Source organism: Lolium perenne, chromosome 6 (genome assembly GCF_019359855.2).
Source record: "Lolium perenne isolate Kyuss_39 chromosome 6, Kyuss_2.0, whole genome shotgun sequence".
Taxonomy (NCBI): Eukaryota; Viridiplantae; Streptophyta; class Magnoliopsida; order Poales; family Poaceae; genus Lolium; species Lolium perenne.
Genome location: NC_067249.2, coordinates 198,718,707 through 198,736,949, shown reverse-complemented (window position 1 = coordinate 198,736,949; position 18,243 = coordinate 198,718,707).

Here is an 18,243-nt window from a genome sequence, read left to right as displayed (position 1 = left end):
TTCTCCCTTTGTTTCGTTTAAATAAAGAGACTTCTTTCCATCATGATCTCTCTATTTTGTGGGTTCTACAAGGTTCTGTTCTAGGCTTCGAGGTTTCCTTTCACCTCGGATGTCTCCTTTCTATTTGCTTGGGTACCTCAGAAGCTAGGTATGGCTTCTTGAAAGTTACCTGGTGATTACTACCTTGCAGTGTCCTGTGTGTCACTCAGATAGCAGTTACTCTTTTCTCGGTTTTTAACCCTTGGACTTGAACCGAAGGTCCCAGATTGTGCTGGGTTTCCTCAGTGTGAACCTCAGTACATGATGCTGACCTTTAACCCAAGATCCATTCCGTTGACCCCTATTGTCCATGGTCAAACCATACATCAGGATGGCTAACTCAAAGCTAGCCTTCAAGCTTGTAGTTATTGTTGTGATTGAATTGCGGCAACAAAAGATCTTCCCTACCATTAGCCTTGGCAGAGGTTCTTCCCTAGAACCAAATGGATCACGACAATAGTGCTCTTTGTAAATCTCATATCTATGTCTATGACTCTGCACACCTCCCTTTTTAGCATGAGTTTTGCAAGAGTGTTATCTTGTGCATCTACATCGCATGATTTTTGATTCTAATCATGTTCCTCCTCTTCACTTACTTTCCGACCTTTGTCTGCTAGTTAGCAGCCAAGTGGTAATTGTGCATTGGAATCTTATAGTGCATGTTACACATGTGGTCTTCCAAGACATTTCACTTCGAGATGTCAGGAGAAACAAACTCCAGTACCTCGTCCATTTCTAGGACCCGATCAAAGTGTTGTAATCTGCAGATTAAAAGGTTTATGTAGCTTCTATTTTGTTCTACCTTAGAGTATCACACTCTTTTATATCTATAGGTCGTGCTGAGTCTCATGGCCTTACTGATGAAGTGATGCTCTTACATATCTTTACTCGCCCTTCCTCCAAGCTGTCCGTGCTTGGGAAATGTTGGGGTGTATGTATTGATGTGTCCATTCGAGATTCTTAGTAATTCTTATTACTTTGAAATCCAAGGACGTTTGTGTCATTCTTAGCATGATTGTTAACCAATCACTAAGCAAAGTTTGACTGTGCTCCTAAGTCTGTTGTTCATGTGCACCTTCTTTGGTCAAAGAGTTAGGTTCGTGCCGAAGCTCTCAAGACCACATTATTTTCTTTGTAAAGCAAATTCCCTTGCGAACTAAGTGATATATCGGTGGTACGTGATATTCTGGATGTCTTTCTAGAAGTATCGCCATGTTTCCACATGACCATGTTGTCAGGCTCGTGGGTACTTTGGTTCTCTGAATTGCTATTTCTCCAAGAAACTCTATTGGATATCTGGGAAACTAGTTGGTTGAGCTTCAACAACAACTTGGAGAGTTGAAAGACAAGAGCTCTATCAGACTTGATCCTTGTTAAAGGGATGTCTAGTTTTGTTCGTGTTGAAGTCCGGAAGTATCTGCTTTGTGGATATGCTATCTTCCCCATATTTGAATTGATTTTGGGTTATCGTCAAATAAAAATCAGTTCCGAGGACTATCTTGATGATGTTTTTATTATTGGCATTTTGCCAGAGTACATCTTCATGCCCTTTGGTCTGACCAATACTTTTGCCTCGTTCATGCAACATGTGAATCCCTCATTGGAGTATCTTGATAAGATTGTTGTTGAGCCCATCGATGACATTCTTATTTTCTCCATGTCTAAAGAGGTTCATATTGAACAATTGGCACTAATGCTGGAAATTTTTAAGAGCCATCTTTGTGTTATCATGAAGTATGTGTTCTGGATGCTGGAAGTGTAGGGATTCGTAGCATAGAAAACAAAAAATTTCCTACCGCGAGAACGCAATCCAAGCCAAGATGCAATCTAGAAGACGGTAGCAACGAGGGGAAGATCGAGACTCACCCTTGAAGATTTCCAAAGCCTACAAGAGTAGGCTCTTGTTGCTGCGGTAGACGATCACTTGCCGCTTGCAAAAGCGCGTAGAAGATCTTGATCACGGTGCCACGATCGGGCAGCACCTCCGTACTCGGTCACACGTTTGGTGTTGATGAAGACGACGTCCACCTCCCCGTTCCAGCGGGCAGCGGAAGTAGTAGCTCCTCCTTGAATCCGGCAGCACGACGGCGTGGTGGCGGTGGCGATGGAGATCTCCGGCGGAGCTTCGCTAAGCGTTGCGGGAGAGGGGGAGGAGTGGTGTGGCTAGGGTTTGGGGAGAGGGGGTGGCCGGCCTCCTTGGGGTGCGGCCAAAGGTGGTGGTGTTGTGGTGGTCGGCCCCCTCCCCTTGGCCCCTCATTATATAGGTGGAACCCCCGAGTGTTGGACTACAAGTCTTCGAATAAGACCCCAACCCAAAACCTTCCATGTAGTAGGGAAACCTACCCAAGGTGGGACTCCCACCCAAGTGGGATTCCCACCCTTCCATCAGGGGGGGTGGCCGGCCCCCTTGGTGGAGTCCACCTTGGACTCCCCCCTCTAGGGTTGGCCGGCCATGGGAGGTGGAGTCCCTTTGGGACTCCGCCTTCCAAATTGATTTCTTCCAGACTTTTCTAGAACCTTCTAGAACCTTCCATAAAATCTTCCGGATCATTTTAAATCTTATAAAATGACTTCCTATATATGAATCTTATTCTCCGAACCATTCCGGAACTCCTCGTGATGTCCGGGATCCCATCCGAGACTTCGAACAATACTTCGAACTCCATTCCATATTCAAGTTCTACCATTTCAACATCAAACCTTAAGTGTGTCACCCTACGGTTCGCGAACTATGTGGACATGGTTGAGTACTCTCTCCGACCAATAACCAATAGCGGGATCTGGAGATCCATAATGGCTCCCACATATTCAACGATGACTTTAGTGTTCGAATGAACCATGCACATACGATACCAATTCCCTTTGTCACGCGATATTTTACTTGTCTGAGGTTTGATCATCGGTATCACTCTATACCTTGTTCAACCTCGTCTCCTGACAAGTACTCTTTACTCGTACCGTGGTATGTGGTCTCTTATGAACTTATTCATATGCTTGCAAGACATTAGACGACATTCCACCAAGAGGGCCCAGAGTATATCTATCCGTCATCGGGATGGAAAAATCCCACTGTTGGTCCATATGCCTCAACTCATACTTTCCGGATACTTAATCCCACATTTATAACCACCCATTTATGCAGTGGCGTTTGATGTAATCAAATTACCTTTCCGGTATAAGTGATTTACATGATCTCATGGTCATAAGGACTAGGTAACTATGTATCGAAAGCTTATAGCAAATAACTTAATGACGTGATCTTATGCTACACTTAATTGGGTGTGTCCATTACATCATTCATATAATGATATAACCTTGTTATTAATAACATCCAATGTCCATGATTATGAAACTAATCATCCATTAATCAACAAGCTAGTTAAGAGGCATACTAGGGACTCTTTGTTGTTTACGTATCACACATGTATCAATGTTTCGGTTAATACAATTATAGCATGGTATATAAACATTTATCATAAACATAAATATATATAATAACCACTTTTATTATTGCCTCTTGGGCATATCTCCAACAGTCTCCCACTTGCACTAGAGTCAATAATCTAGATTACATTGTAATGTACCTAACACCCATGGCATTCTGGTGTTGGTCATGCTTTGCCCTAGGGAGATCTTTAGTCAACGGATCTGCTACATTCAGATCAGTGTGTACTTTGCAAATCTTTACTTCTCCATCTTCGATGTACTCGCGAATCGAGTAGTAACGCAGCTTGATATGCTTTAGCCTCTTGTGTGACCTTGGTTCTTGTGCATTGGCGATGGCACCCATGTTGTCACAGTAGATGACTAGTGGGTCCAATGCACTAGGAACCACACCGAGCTCTACAATGAACCTCTTCATCCATACCGCTTCGATGAAGCCTCTGAAGCCGCTATGTACTCTGATTCTGTTGAAGACTTCGCCACCGTGCACTGCTTCGAGCTTGCCCAGCTTACTGCAGCACCATTCAATATAAACACGTACCCAGACTGTGACTTAGAGTCATCAGGATCAGTGTTTCAACTTGCATCGGTGTAACTTGTTACAACGAGCTCTTGGTCACCTCCATAACAAAGAAACATATCCTTAGTTCTTTTTAAGTACTTCAGGATATTCTTGACCGTTGTCCAGTGTTCCATCCCTGGATCACTTTGATATCTGCTAGTCAAACTAACAGCATGTGCAATATCCGGTCTAGTACATAGCATGGCATACATAATAGAGCCTACTGCCGAAGCATAGGGGATCTGACTCATCCTTTCTCTTTCTTCTGCCGTAGCTAGTCCTTGAGTCTTACTCAAGACCTTGCCCGGTAACATAGGTAAGAACCCTTTCTTACTTTCGTCCATTCTAAACTTCTTTAGAATCTTGTCCAGGTATGTACTCTGTGATAGCCCTATTAGGCGTCTTGATCTATCTCTATAAATCTTGATGCCTAATATATACGATACTTCACCAAGGTCTTTCATTGAAAAACTATTATTCAAATAACCTTTTACACTACTTAATAATTCTATATCATTCCCAATTAATAATATGTCATCTACATATAATATCAGGAATGCTACAAAGCTCCCACTCACTTTCTTGTAAATACAGGCCTCTCCATGACACTGTATAAACCTGAAGTCTTTGATCACCTTATCAAAGCGCCGGTTCCAACTTCTTGATGCTTGCTTCAGTCCATAGATTGAACGCTGAAGTTTGCATACTTTGTCAGCATTTTTAGGATCGACAAAACCTTTGGGTTGTACCATATACAACTCTTCCTCAATGTCTCCATTAAGGAATGCCGTTTTGACATCCATCTGCCAAATCTCATAATCGAAAAATGCAGCTATTGCTAACAAAATCCTCACAGATTTTAGCTTCACTACAGGTGAGAAAGTCTCATCGTAGTCAACACCTTGAATTTGTCGGAAACCTTGCGACAAGTCGAGCTTTATAGACAGTAATATTACCATCAGCATCTGTTTTTCTCTTGAAGATCCATTTATTCTCGACAGCCTTGCGGCTATCAGGTAAGTCTACCAAAGTCCATACTTTGTTATCATACATGGATCCCATTTCGGATTTCATGGCTTCTTGCCATTTGTTGGAATCTGGGCTCATCATCGCTTCTTCATACATCGTAGGGTCCTCATCATTGTTGTCCACAATCATGACATTTAGACAAGGATCATACCAATCAGGAGTGGTACGTTCCCTTGTCGATCTGTGAGGTTCAGTAGTTTCCTCGTTCGAAGTTTCATGATCATTATCATTAGCTTCCTCTATTGCCGGTGTAGGCGGTACAGGAACAGCTTCCGGTACTGCGGTACTCTGATCAACAAGTAAAGATTCATCAATCTCATCGAGTTCTACTTTTCTTCCAGTCACTTCTTTAGTGAGAAATTCTTTCTCAAGAAAGGTTCCATTCTTAGCAACAAAGATTTTGCCTTCGGATCTGTGATAGAAAGTGTACCCTATAGTTTCCTTAGGGTATCCTATGAAGACGCATTTCTCCGCTTTGGGTTCTAGCTTGTCCGGTTGTAACTTCTTTACATAGGCTTCGCAACCCCAAACTTTAAGAAACGACAGCTTAGGTTTCTTATTAAACCATAATTCATACGGTGTCATTTCTACAGATTTTGATGGTGCTCTATTTAAAGTGAATGCGGCTGTCTCTAATGCATAACTCCAAAAAGATAACGGCAAATCAGTAAGAGACATCATAGAACGAACCATATCTAAGAGAGCTCGATTACGACGTTCGGACACACCGTTTCGTTGAGGTGTTCCCGGCGGTGTCAATTGTGAAAGTATTCCGCATTTCTTTAAATGCATGCCAAACTCATAACTCAGATATTCACCTCCGCGATCAGATCGTAGAAATTTAATCTTCTTGTTACGTTGATTTTCTATTTCACTTTGGAATTCTTTAAACTTCTCGAAAGTTCCGGATTTATGTTTCATGAAATAGATATACCCATATCTACTCAGATCATCTGTGAAGGTTAGAACATAACGATAACCACCGCGCGATGCTACACTCATTGGTCCGCACACATCGGTATGTATGATTTCCAATAAGTCAGTAGCTCGCTCCATCATACCAGAAAATGGAGTCTTAGTCATTTTTCCCATTAGACATGCTTCGCATCTATCAAGTGACTCAAAGTCAAGTGATTCAAGTAATCCATCGGTATGGAGTTTCTTCATGCGTTTCACTCCAATATGACCAAGACGACAGTGCCACATATAAGTAGAATTATCATTCAATTTAATTCGCTTAGCATCAATGTTATGTATATGCGTATCACTACTATCGAGATCTAACAGAAATAAGCCATTCTTTTCAGGTGCTCGACCATAAAAGATATTATTCATAAAAATAGAACAACCATTATTCTCAGACTTGAATGAATAACCGTCTTGCATTAAACAAGATCCAGATATAATGTTCATGCTCAACGCGGGTACAAAATAACAATTATTTAGGCTTAAAACTAATCCCGAAGGTAGATGTAGAGGAAGTGTGCCGACAGCGATCACATCGACTTTGGATCCGTTTCCAACGCGCATCGTCACTTCATCTTTCAGTAGTCTTCGTTTATTCTTTAGTTCCTGTTTCGAGTTACAAATATGAGCAACCGAACTAGTATCAACTACCTAGGTACTAGTACGAGAACCAGTGAGATAAACATCTATAACATGTATATCAGATATACCTTCTTTCTTCTTCTTGACAAGGCCGCTCTTCAGATCAGCCAGATACTTGGAGCAATTACGCTTCCAGTGTCCCTTCTCCTTGCAGTAATAACACTCAGCATCAGGCTTAGGGCCGTTCTTAGGTTTCATAGGAGGCGTGGCAGCTTTCTTGCCACCCTTCTTGAATTTTCCCTTAGACTTGCCCTGTTTCTTGAAACTGGTGGTCTTGTTGACCATCAACACTTGGTGCTCTTTCTTGATCTCAATCTCAACAGCTTTTAGCATGCAAAAGAGTTCAGGTAACTCTTTGTTCATGTTCTGCATATTGTAGTTCATCACAAAGTTCTTGTAACTTGGTGGCAGTGATTGAAGGACACGATTAATCCCCAGTCTGTTAGGAATCACTATTCCCAAGTCACTGAGTTTCTTCGCATGCCCGGTCATGGCGAGCATGTGCTCACTAACGGAGCTGCCTTCTTCCATCATGCAGCTGAAGAAGTGTTTCGATGCTTCATAGCATTCCACGGCCGCATGAGTTTCAAATATAGCTTTCAGCTCATTGACCAACTCATGAGGATCGTGGTGCTCAAAACGTTTTTGAAGATCGGCTTCCAGACTGCACAGGATGGCACACTGAACTTGAGAGTACCTAGCTTTCCGAGTCGCGTAAACATTCTTTACTTCATCGGTTTTAGTTTCTGCAGGAGGGTCACCTAGCGGTGCATCAAGCACATATTGCAGATTTCCGCCAGAGAGGAAGATCCTCACATGACGGAACCCGTCGGTGAAGTTGCTACCGTTGCTCTTAAGCTTTTCTTTCTCTAGGAACTGGTTAAAATTGATTGGGGACGCCATCTCTACAACATATATTTGCAATAGTTTAGACTAAGTTTATGACAAATTGAGTTCAAATTTTAATTCAACATAATTAAAAATCTAGGTGAACTCCCACTCAAAACAATATCCCTCGCATTGTCTTAGTGATCACACGAACCAAATCCACCACACCTAAGTCCGATCATCACGAGACAAGGTGTAATTTCAATGGCGAACACTCAAAGTGTTCATCATATCAATCATATGATTCATGCTCTACCTTTCGGTATCACGTGTTCCGAGACCATGTCTGTACATGCTAGGCTCGTCAAGGCCACCTTAGTATCCGCATGTGCAAAAACTGGCTTGCACCCGTTGTATGCACTTGTTGATTCTATCACACCCGATCATCACGAGATGCTTCGAAACGACAAGTCTTGGCAACGGTGCTACTAAGGATGAACACTTTATTATCTTGATATTTTAGTGAGGGATCATCTTATAATGCTACCGTCGCGATCTAAGCGAAATAAGATGCATAAAAGGATTAACATCACATGCAGTTCATATGTGATATGATATGGCCCTTTTGTCTTTGCGCCTTTGATCTTCATCTCCAAAGCATGGACATGATCTCCATCATCTTCGGGCATGATCTCCATCATCGTCGGCGTAGCGTCAAGGTCCATGACACCGTCTTCATGGTTGTTCACCTCATGTAGCAACTATTACAACTACTTTGAAATACTACTCAACATGAAATTTAAAGACAACCATAAGGCTCCTGCCGGTTGCCACAATACAATAATGATCATCTCATACATATTCATCATCACATTATGGCCATATCACATCACCAAACCCTGCAAAAACAAGTTAGACGTCTCTAATTTGGTTTGCATATTTTACGTGGTTTAGGGTTTTCGAGAGAGATCTAATCTACCTACGAACATGAACCACAACGGTGATACTAGTGTTGTCAATAGAAGAGTAAATTGAATCTTCACTATAGTAGGAGAGACAGACACCCGCAAAGCCTCTTATGCAATACAAGTTGCATGTCGAACGAGGAACAAGTCTCATGAACGCGGTCATGTAAAGTTAGTCCGAGCCGCTTCATCCCACTATGCCACAAAGATGCAAAGTACTCAAACTAAAGACAACAAGAGCATCAACGCCCACAAAACCATTGTGTTCTACTCGTGCAACCATCTATGCATAGACACGACTCTGATACCACTGTAGGGATTCGTAGCATAGAAAACAAAAATTTTCCTACCGCGAGAACGCAATCCAAGCCAAGATGCAATCTAGAAGACGGTAGCAACGAGGGGAAGATCGAGACTCACCCTTGAAGATTTCCAAAGCCTACAAGAGTAGGCTCTTGTTGCTGCGGTAGACGATCACTTGCCGCTTGCAAAAGCGCGTAGAAGATCTTGATCACGGTGCCACGATCGGGCAACACCTCCGTACTTGGTCACACGTTCCGTGTTGATGAAGACGACGTCCACCTCCCCATTCCAGTGGGCAGCGGAAGTAGTAGCTCCTCCTTGAATCCGGCAGCACGACGGCGTGGTGGCGGTGGCGATGGAGATCTCCGGCGGAGCTTCGCTAAGCGTTGCGGGAGAGGGGGGGAGTGGGGCGGCTAGGGTTTGGGGAGAGGGGGTGGCCGGCCTCCTTGGGGTGCGGCCAAAGGTGGTGGTGTTGTGGTGGCCGGCCCCCTCCCCTTGGCCCCTCATTATATAGGTGGAACCCCCAAGTGTTGGACTACAAGTCTTCGAATAAGACCCCAACCCAAAACCTTCCATGTATTAGGGAAACCTACCCAAGGTGGGACTCCCACCCAAGTGGGATTCCCACCCTTCCATGAGGGGGGGTGGCCGGCCCCCTTGGTGGAGTCCACCTTGGACTCCCCCCTCTAGGGTTGGCCAGCCATGGGAGGTGGAGTTCCTTTGGGACTCCGCCTTCCAAATTGATTTCTTCCAGACTTTTCTAGAACCTTCTAGAACCTTCCATAAAATCTTCCGGATCATTTTAAATCTTATAAAATGACTTCCTATATATGAATCTTATTCTCCGAACCATTCCGGAACTCCTCGTGATGTCCGGGATCCCATCCGAGACTTCGAACAATACTTTGAACTCCATTCCATATTCAAGTTCTACCATTTCAACATCAAACCTTAAGTGTGTCACCCTACGGTTCTCGAACTATGTGGACATGGTTGAGTACTCTCTCCGACCAATAACCAATAGCGGGATCTGGAGATCCATAATGGCTCCCACATATTCAACGATGACTTTAGTGATCGAATGAACCATGCACATACAATACCAATTCCCTTTGTCACGCGATATTTTACTTGTCCGAGGTTTGATCATCGGTATCACTCTATACCTTGTTCAACCTCGTCTCCTGACAAGTACTCTTTACTCGTACCGTGGAATGTGGTCTCTTATGAACTTATTCATATGCTTGCAAGACATTAGACAACATTCCACCGAGAGGGCCCAGAGTATATCTATCCGTCATCGGGATGGACAAATCCCACTGTTGATCCATATGTCTCAACTCATACTTTCCGGATACTTAATCCCACCTTTATAACCACCCATTTACGCAGTGGCGTTTGATGTAATCAAAGTACCTTTCCGGTAAAAGTGATTTACATGATCTCATGGTCATAAGGACTAGGTAACTATGTATCGAAAGCTTATAGCAAATAACTTAATGACGTGATCTTATGCTACGCTTAATTGGGTGTGTCCATTACATCATTCATATAATGATATAACCTTGTTATTAATAACATCCAATGTTCATGATTATGAAACTAATCATCCATTAATCAACAAGCTAGTTAAGAGGCATACTAGGGACTCTTTGTTGTTTACATATCACACATGTATCAATGTTTCGGTTAATACAATTATAGCATGGTATATAAACATTTATCATAAACATAAAGATATATAATAACCACTTTTATTATTGCCTCTTGGGCATATCTCCAACAGGAAGTGACCTTCTCTGGTCCATGTGCATTTGCTGAAAGATGTCGCCGTGGATCTGAGTAGAGTTCCCTTTGTTTTCCCTCGGGAATCATCGCAAGTCGGCCATGCATGTGCGGAATATTCTTGACTGGTAGGTTGTTACCTCCCTTCCTTGAAAAGTAAATCTATGCACACTAAGTCACTGACTGATTTGTTCGAGAAAGAGAAGAAGCTTAAGAGCTTCAATATCTTCTACAATGTCCCCACCAGGACTCAATTGTGTTACTTTGCAAGCTCATGTGCACGCAATTGCCTTTGGTAGTCGCAACCACATGGTTTCCGCAATCTAGCTCAATCATTTGGAGCTTGACATTGTAGTCCATAACTTGAGAATATAGCAACGTTACCTTTGTGGTAGCTTTTGCAATTTCTATTTGGACTTGCTAAGTCTGAAGTATCTTTACACCTAACCTAAGCTGAATCTCAAGCGGCAATGATGGTTGGTATTTCTCAAGGATTCATGACATAGGTCTGTTTGTAAATCCGGCAAGATTGATGTCGTGGTTAACACAATTAGTCGGAAGGCCTAATGCCATAATTTCCTGAAACAACAAGAATAACCACTCTCCATAAGGATCTTGTACGACTTATTCTAGGAGTTTCCCTTATGATGTCTTTTCAATCCTGAAGTCCGATCTTCACTTGATGACCTATTGAAGGCTAGTTCATAGTCTCATATTTGTGTCTAGAACATAAAGGGAACATTAGAAGAAAAGTTGTTAAATGTTTCTCGTCAATCCCTCGAAACCATTTCTCCGGTGATAACAACTCCGTGAGAAGAAATTTCACTCCCCGGTGATCCTACTACGTAATTCGACAATGCTTTTCCCCTTCCTTTGGATTTTACCTGAAGATCTCTTTAATTCACACGTTGTGTGAATTCGTCAGCCATATGTGATCTCAGTACTTTTGAGTAAGCTTTAACGGAATGGCAATCCTCTTGTCATATTCAAAGTTCAAAGCCTCAGAGATGTATCCTTCCTTAGGGGTGCCAAATCTCCGTTGTCTATTAGTTCAAGTAACATGAAATATTATCATGAACCTTGGCACTTCACTAGCTAGTGCTCCTTCCCTTCCCGTTGTTGTACATAAAGTTCCATTCAATTCACACGTTGTGTGAATTCGTCAGTCATCTAGGCCCCAGCCTTTTGAGTAGACAACAGTCGTTTCATGTATCTTTGCCGAAGAGTGACCATGATTTTGAAATCCAAAGTTACTCTGGTTGTATAATCCTTCGTGTTTCTACGAGTCGCCCTCTCTAAGAGTGCTCGTCATGGTATCAAAGGCAGTTTAACTCCCCGCTACTTTGTCCCTTCGTATTCTTGTCAAGTGTGGAGCAATTGCCTACCAAAATTTGAAACTTCTTCCGTCTCCGCCGTTACCTTGACGTGTTTCATTGTTTGTTAGCTCAAGAGTTGTTTCTAAGCACTCCTTCCATGAGTTGACCATGAGATACTCGATCTTCGTGAAGATCCATCATCCCAGAGTTATTCCCTCTTTCCTTTAGAGTGAAGAAAGAAAAATGAAGAGCTCTCCACGTTGTTATGGATCAACTTCTTCATGATGTCATGGATCAACCTCTTCAAGAAAGAAGATTGTCGTGGTATCGACAATATCGTTGAAGACCCGTGTAGTCCTTGTTACTTTCTCTATCCCTACCTTGGAATCTCGGGACGAGATTCTTTTAAGGGGGATAGATTTGTAACATCCCTGTTTTGCTAAACCTATATTAGGTTTGATTGTGCATCATGAGCATCATATTATTTTTCCTAAGAAAAATGCATAAAGGAAATATTTTGAAAACCCTAATGTTGGTTTGAATCTCTCCTTGTATTCAAATGCTCCAAAGTGTTTCAAAAGCTTTCAAACAAAATACATGACCATAGATATATTTTGAAGGCCATGGATAGTTTCTAATGCTTAGAGAAGTTTGAAACTTCAAACAAATTTCAAAACATTGCAAAAGAGTTTGTAAAACAAAAACATAATTTCAAAAAGAGAGAAGAGAAATCCTCTCTCACTCTTTTGGGCAGCAGCGCAACCCCTCTCTCTCCTTTCCCCTCCTTTTGTGCAGCCCAACAAGCCCACCTGCAGCCCAGCCAGCAGCCCACCCTAGCCCGACTAAACCTCCAGGGGGTTAAGTGCAAAATCACAGGTCATCTTCCACCTCTCGTTCGACAAGCAGCTCGGTGGCGCGTATTCCTTGCTCGCCGGTGCCAAGATGCGTGCCGCCACCCGCCGACGTCTACAAGACCCCCTGCTGCCGCCGCGAGAACCCTAGGCCGCCCTAATCCCTCTCCCTCGCTCGCTGGCTCTCCCTTGCACAGCGAAACCCTAACCCTACCTCACGGCCGACGCACATCGTCGTCGTTCTGGACATCCCCGCAAGCAACCGAACACACCACCGCCATCTCCGTCCTTTGCTCATTCTCCTGGCACGCGGAATCAAGTCAGCGCGCTCGGAAATGACCTCGCCGACCTCACCATTTCCGCTGCCGGTCGTCATCGATTAGCTCGATTCTGGCCACCCCCGCCCTCTCCGTTGAGCTCTATGCATCAAGGTGAGCCCCTGATTCCCCTGGTGCCCTCACCCTACCCGATTTTGTCCCCTAGCGTTGCCGCCAAGCGAACCCGCCCCAGCCGCCACAGCAGCTCGCCGGCGGCCACGCTCCGGCCGCCAACCCGCAGCGGCGCCGCCACCATGTGAACGCCCGCGTCGATGCGGTCCCAACGCGCTAGGCCGCGCGTCCAAGGGTGCTTTGGAACGGCCGCACCATTCTGCACCGCCGCCGGTCCACCGTGGTCATCCACCGGCGGTTGACACCGGTGGGACCCGGCCGTTAGTCGTTTTCTTTTATTTTTATTTTCTGTAAATGAAAAATAAATTGACATGTGGGGCCCGTCGTCATAAATTTAATAATTTCCGAAATATTTAGGAAAATAATAAAACCCTGACAGTGGGTCCATGTCTGAAAGATTTTAATTATTTTTCCAGGAATTTCCAGAAATGATTTAAATTGAATAAAACTTGTAAAATTCATAAGTAATTCATTTTAAATCAGAAAAATATGTATAATATATCAAAATTTTCATAAAAATGAGATCTACAATTTGGTAGTGAAATCATGCATTGTTAAACAACTTTGAACCCTAGTTGTTTTAGAAGAACTAATTGTACCCCTGTGAGGTTCCGGAACTGCTAACCCTAGTCCCGTCGAACCTAGTTAAATTGATGATGTCTTCAGGTTACTTCAGTACCTAATTAACATGTCATGTCATCATACTTGTATGTGCATTGCATTATGCCATGTGTTGATTGTTGTTCTACCTTTCCGGTGTTTGCTTCTTCGCGATCGATAAAGCAAGTGCCGAGACGTTGAAGATCAACAACGACGCAACTCAATAATTGTCCATCGATGAACAAGTCAAGCATGGGATCTTCGAAGATCCATATCGGTTTGTCAGGGACAAAGGCAAGCCCTAACCTGGTTCATATTATGGTTTCGAAATGCTTTTGCTTCATGTTTCTACATAATGCATACGATTCCAATATGTTTTATCGGCATATATAGTTATCCTATGTGTGTTGCATTTACCATCCTTGTAGCCTAAATACTCTGATCCACTGCTCCCAGCAAGACTAGGTTTGAGCTCGTGTGCATCGCTAGAGCTGTTGTATCGAATATGCTTATCCATGCTTAGTTGACGAATTCTGATCCATCCGGTTGATGAATCAGCGATGCGATTGAACCTAGTATGGCAGGATGACGTGGTAAGATCAGTGATGATAATTAAACATGCTTAAAGGCTTGAATGGGCCGCCACATGGGGATGTGGTGATTTGACTCGTTCTCGCCGATACTAGGACCTGAGGTTCTCTCCTTCGGAACCAAGACTGAGCGTACATCCACACGGGGCCCATGGGAACCCCTTGACCCGGACTTGCCTAGCTTACCCATGAGTCAATTAGTTTGTGAGTTCCATTTGCCATACGCATGGGGCAGGGTGGAAAAGGTTTTCAAAGTGCATCATACTCGGCGTGGCCGGGGTGAAGGATGCTGGAGGCATTGAACTGGATCCCCTACGCACAATGACCGGGACCGCCTCGGAGAATGGCTACCTACGATGACAGAGTTCCCAAGTTAGTTTGACTCATGGAATAGGCGAAGCAAGAGAAAGGTTTTGGTCGACCACCCTCTGCCGGAACACCAAGGAAGTGTGTTAATCATGTGGCGTTAAGAGTCGGTCGGCGCGTGTGGGTAAAGTTGTACACCCCTGCAGGGTAAATCTTTTTGAAAAGTCATGTCCACGGTTACTGATGACTTGGTGATGGATTCTGTTATCATAGACAACTTTAACCTAATCGTAAAACTTGGAATCAATGTGTGATAAGGATCCCTTCTCAGGGTGTCGAGGGGGTGATCCTAGGTAACAGGTTCAGGTAATGATGAAGATTTCGGTGGATTCAATATGATGATCAGTAGAGCTAGAGATACGCTGTCTTATCCCCTTTCAAAATGATCTGAGTAGATGAGCTTCTGCTCCCTCTTGTTTTACAAAGGAAAACTGGCTTTCCGCAAAATAAGCTCCACATAAAGCCTCGCATACCAGCTTTGCTAACAGGTTGTACTAAGTCTTGCTGAGTCCCTGTACTTAGCTTTGCATGCTTTGTTTCAGACGAAGTCTCTCCAACAAATGAAGGTTTCTAGGTCGACATCGGCGAGTAGCTTGGGATTCCTAGGTGGCAGCCTACAATCTATGGGCTGGGACGTCGCCGTTATGCTCCTGGCCTCTTAGGCCTTTTGCTATCTTGCTATTTAGAATAGCATAACTTCACTTCCGTTGATTGATGAAATGTCAGGTCAGTGACCTCTGCTTGTAATACTTTGGGTTTTTTCGCTCAGTTATGAGCTTGTATTACTCTTTGAGTCGTAGAGTCCCTGTTGTGTTACCGATTCTCACCCTGTAGGCCCTAGAGATCTAGGTTAGGCTTATGCCAGATGGAGATCTGGATTTGTCTAGCCCCGACCTCCGGGGTCCCCTACACACTTTAACCTTACTCCTATGCATGGCACATTTTAACTGAATTAATGAATTGTTCTTAAGTTTTTGTTTCACCTTCGGTATGACTGAATTATCACATCCTCACCTTACTATCTCCCAACATGAATAAAGCACTAATTAGTAGAAAGGATTAGTATTTATATGCATTATACTAATCTACAATGGAATTCGTAACTCCATGCATGGAACTCTTTTGAACCATTGGTAGGAATGAACGTGTATATGCATGGTAGTAATCTATCCTCAATCCGCAATTATTAATTTTGAGCACATTCCTGAATTAGCAATTCCATTCATTTCTGGAATGTCAAACTAACTTAATGAACAAACCATATTCCATAACATATTTTTAACTGAATTCTTACACAAGTGGTTGAACAGACAGTTGATTGGAACCATGCGAATGGACAGTGTTGTTGGTGTTATAATATTGCCATCACTTTTCTATTGATACTGTGAGCATGAACAATGAATGAAGACTTTATTGCAGATTAGAATGTCAGTAACTCCCTTTGTTTGTCCAATGCAGCAGAAATCCACGCCTTGCCCTTGGTGATCACATCACCACATGGATTTATGAACCTCGATGATGTGCCCAAAGGGAGATATTACCTTGCTCGATCAGCAGACGGTGAACACTTGATGACCACCTTCGAGAAGGGTTATATTGATACGTCCAATTTGTATCACTATTTTATATCATAATTTAGTAGGGCTTTCTATTTTCGTGCCCTCAGCTCCTTAGTTGTACTCAGTTTTCCCCAGCTCCTTAGTTTTTCCTCAGTTTTCCCCTCCTCTAGTTTGAAACACTCACAAGTGCTGGAACGGCCGGTAGCCGTCAGGTCAGAGGCCTTGACCGTTAGTCTGACCGGGCGGGGCTGCATAGGGGCAGCTCCTCCCTGACCGTCTCGTGCTGACGAGTAGGGTCAGGAGGCACATCGGAGCAGCCATCCATCTATCGCTGACGTGTGGGATGTTTTATTTCATGATTTTATACGCGGTGCTGCCAATGACAAATGGGGCCGCTCTATAGGGCTGCCACAGCCAATGACCAGTGGGGTCGTCTATTTTTCAGGGAAAGACATATATTGCCGCTCTGTGGGGCTGCTGCAGCCAATGACCAGTGGGGTCGTCTATTTATTTAGAGAAAATTATATATTGCCGCTCTGTGGGGCCTCCGCAGCCAATGACCAGTGGGGTCGTCTATTTATTTAGAGAAGATCGTATATTGCCGCTCCGTGGGGCCTCCGTAGCCAATGACCAGTGGGTTCGTCTATTTTTCAGGAAAAGACATATATTGCCGCTCTGTGGGGCTGCCGCAGCCAATGACCAGTGGGCTCATCTATTTATTTAGAGAAGATCATATATTGCCGCTCTGTGGGGCCTCCGCAGCCAATGCCCAGTGGGGTCGTCTATTTTTCAGGAAAAGACATATATTGCCGCTCTGTGGGGATGCCGCAGCCAATGACCAGTGGGGTCGTCTATTTATTTAGAGAATATCATAGAGAGAAGCAACAAGTTCGCTAATTAATTTTTCTTAAGCTAGACCCATCATTAGTCACCGGAGAACCGCTAGCAGCTCGTTCCCCACCCTCGGATGGAGCAGCCATCGCTGGCGCCTCGTCGCACCGCTGGCTCTGTCCCCCGGCGGCGTCGGACGGACTGCGGCGCTGCACGTCAACCACGGCTCCAGCACTTGTTTTGTCTGCACGCATTGTACCCACCGCAGGAAAGTCCGCCGCAAGCAGATCCGCCGCCCACGATGACCGGGATTTGTTCCGCGCACCAATTGGTAGTATAGCTTGGTAAGACCTCCGCTTCTACGTCCCCCGCCCCCTAATCGATTCGGTTCCCGTAATTTATTGGAGTTTACAGGTGCAAAATAGTCCTCAATATCTGGTCGTAGCGGGTACACCGGCGAGGGTGGGGATTCGATCATGTCATGCCCACGTTCTATTTCTCCTACCTCGTCGGAAGTGCAGGTATCTAGTTTCAGCTCTCTGTACTACCGTTGAATTTGAAGTGCCGCCATGGCCTGTTGGAGTGATTTCAGTTGTTCTTTTTTCCATTATTGTTATAGTTAGCCAGGCAAGACGATGATCCATGGTACATTGCATACCAAGATGAATCAACCCAGTGGTGTAGCCAGAGGATGGATTTGGAGGAGAAGGTGGCCAATTTAGGTGATGAATTGACCCGTGAAAACCTGATGATATTCGAGCTGAAGCGTACTGTGGAGGAAGAAAAGAAGAAATCAGAGCTTATTCGCAAGGAGAAGTTGAGAGTTGAGACAGATCTTGCCGTATTTGATCAAGTGGTAGAAAATCTAGAACATGAACTTCAAGTGATGGGAGAGAAGAAAAGTAGATTCATCTGGGCAATTGTATTAGGTGTCATCCCTGTCCTAGAAGTTATGTGGTTCTGGTAGACGATTAGTATAGAATTGTTATTCATTAGATGGCTCTAACCACTGTATTTTGTTGTGGCTCTAAGCACTGTAATTTGGCGTACAATTTCCTAGTTGTGCTAAGTAATGCGCACGATAATTTTAGCATTCATGAACATCTTATAAAAGTGAA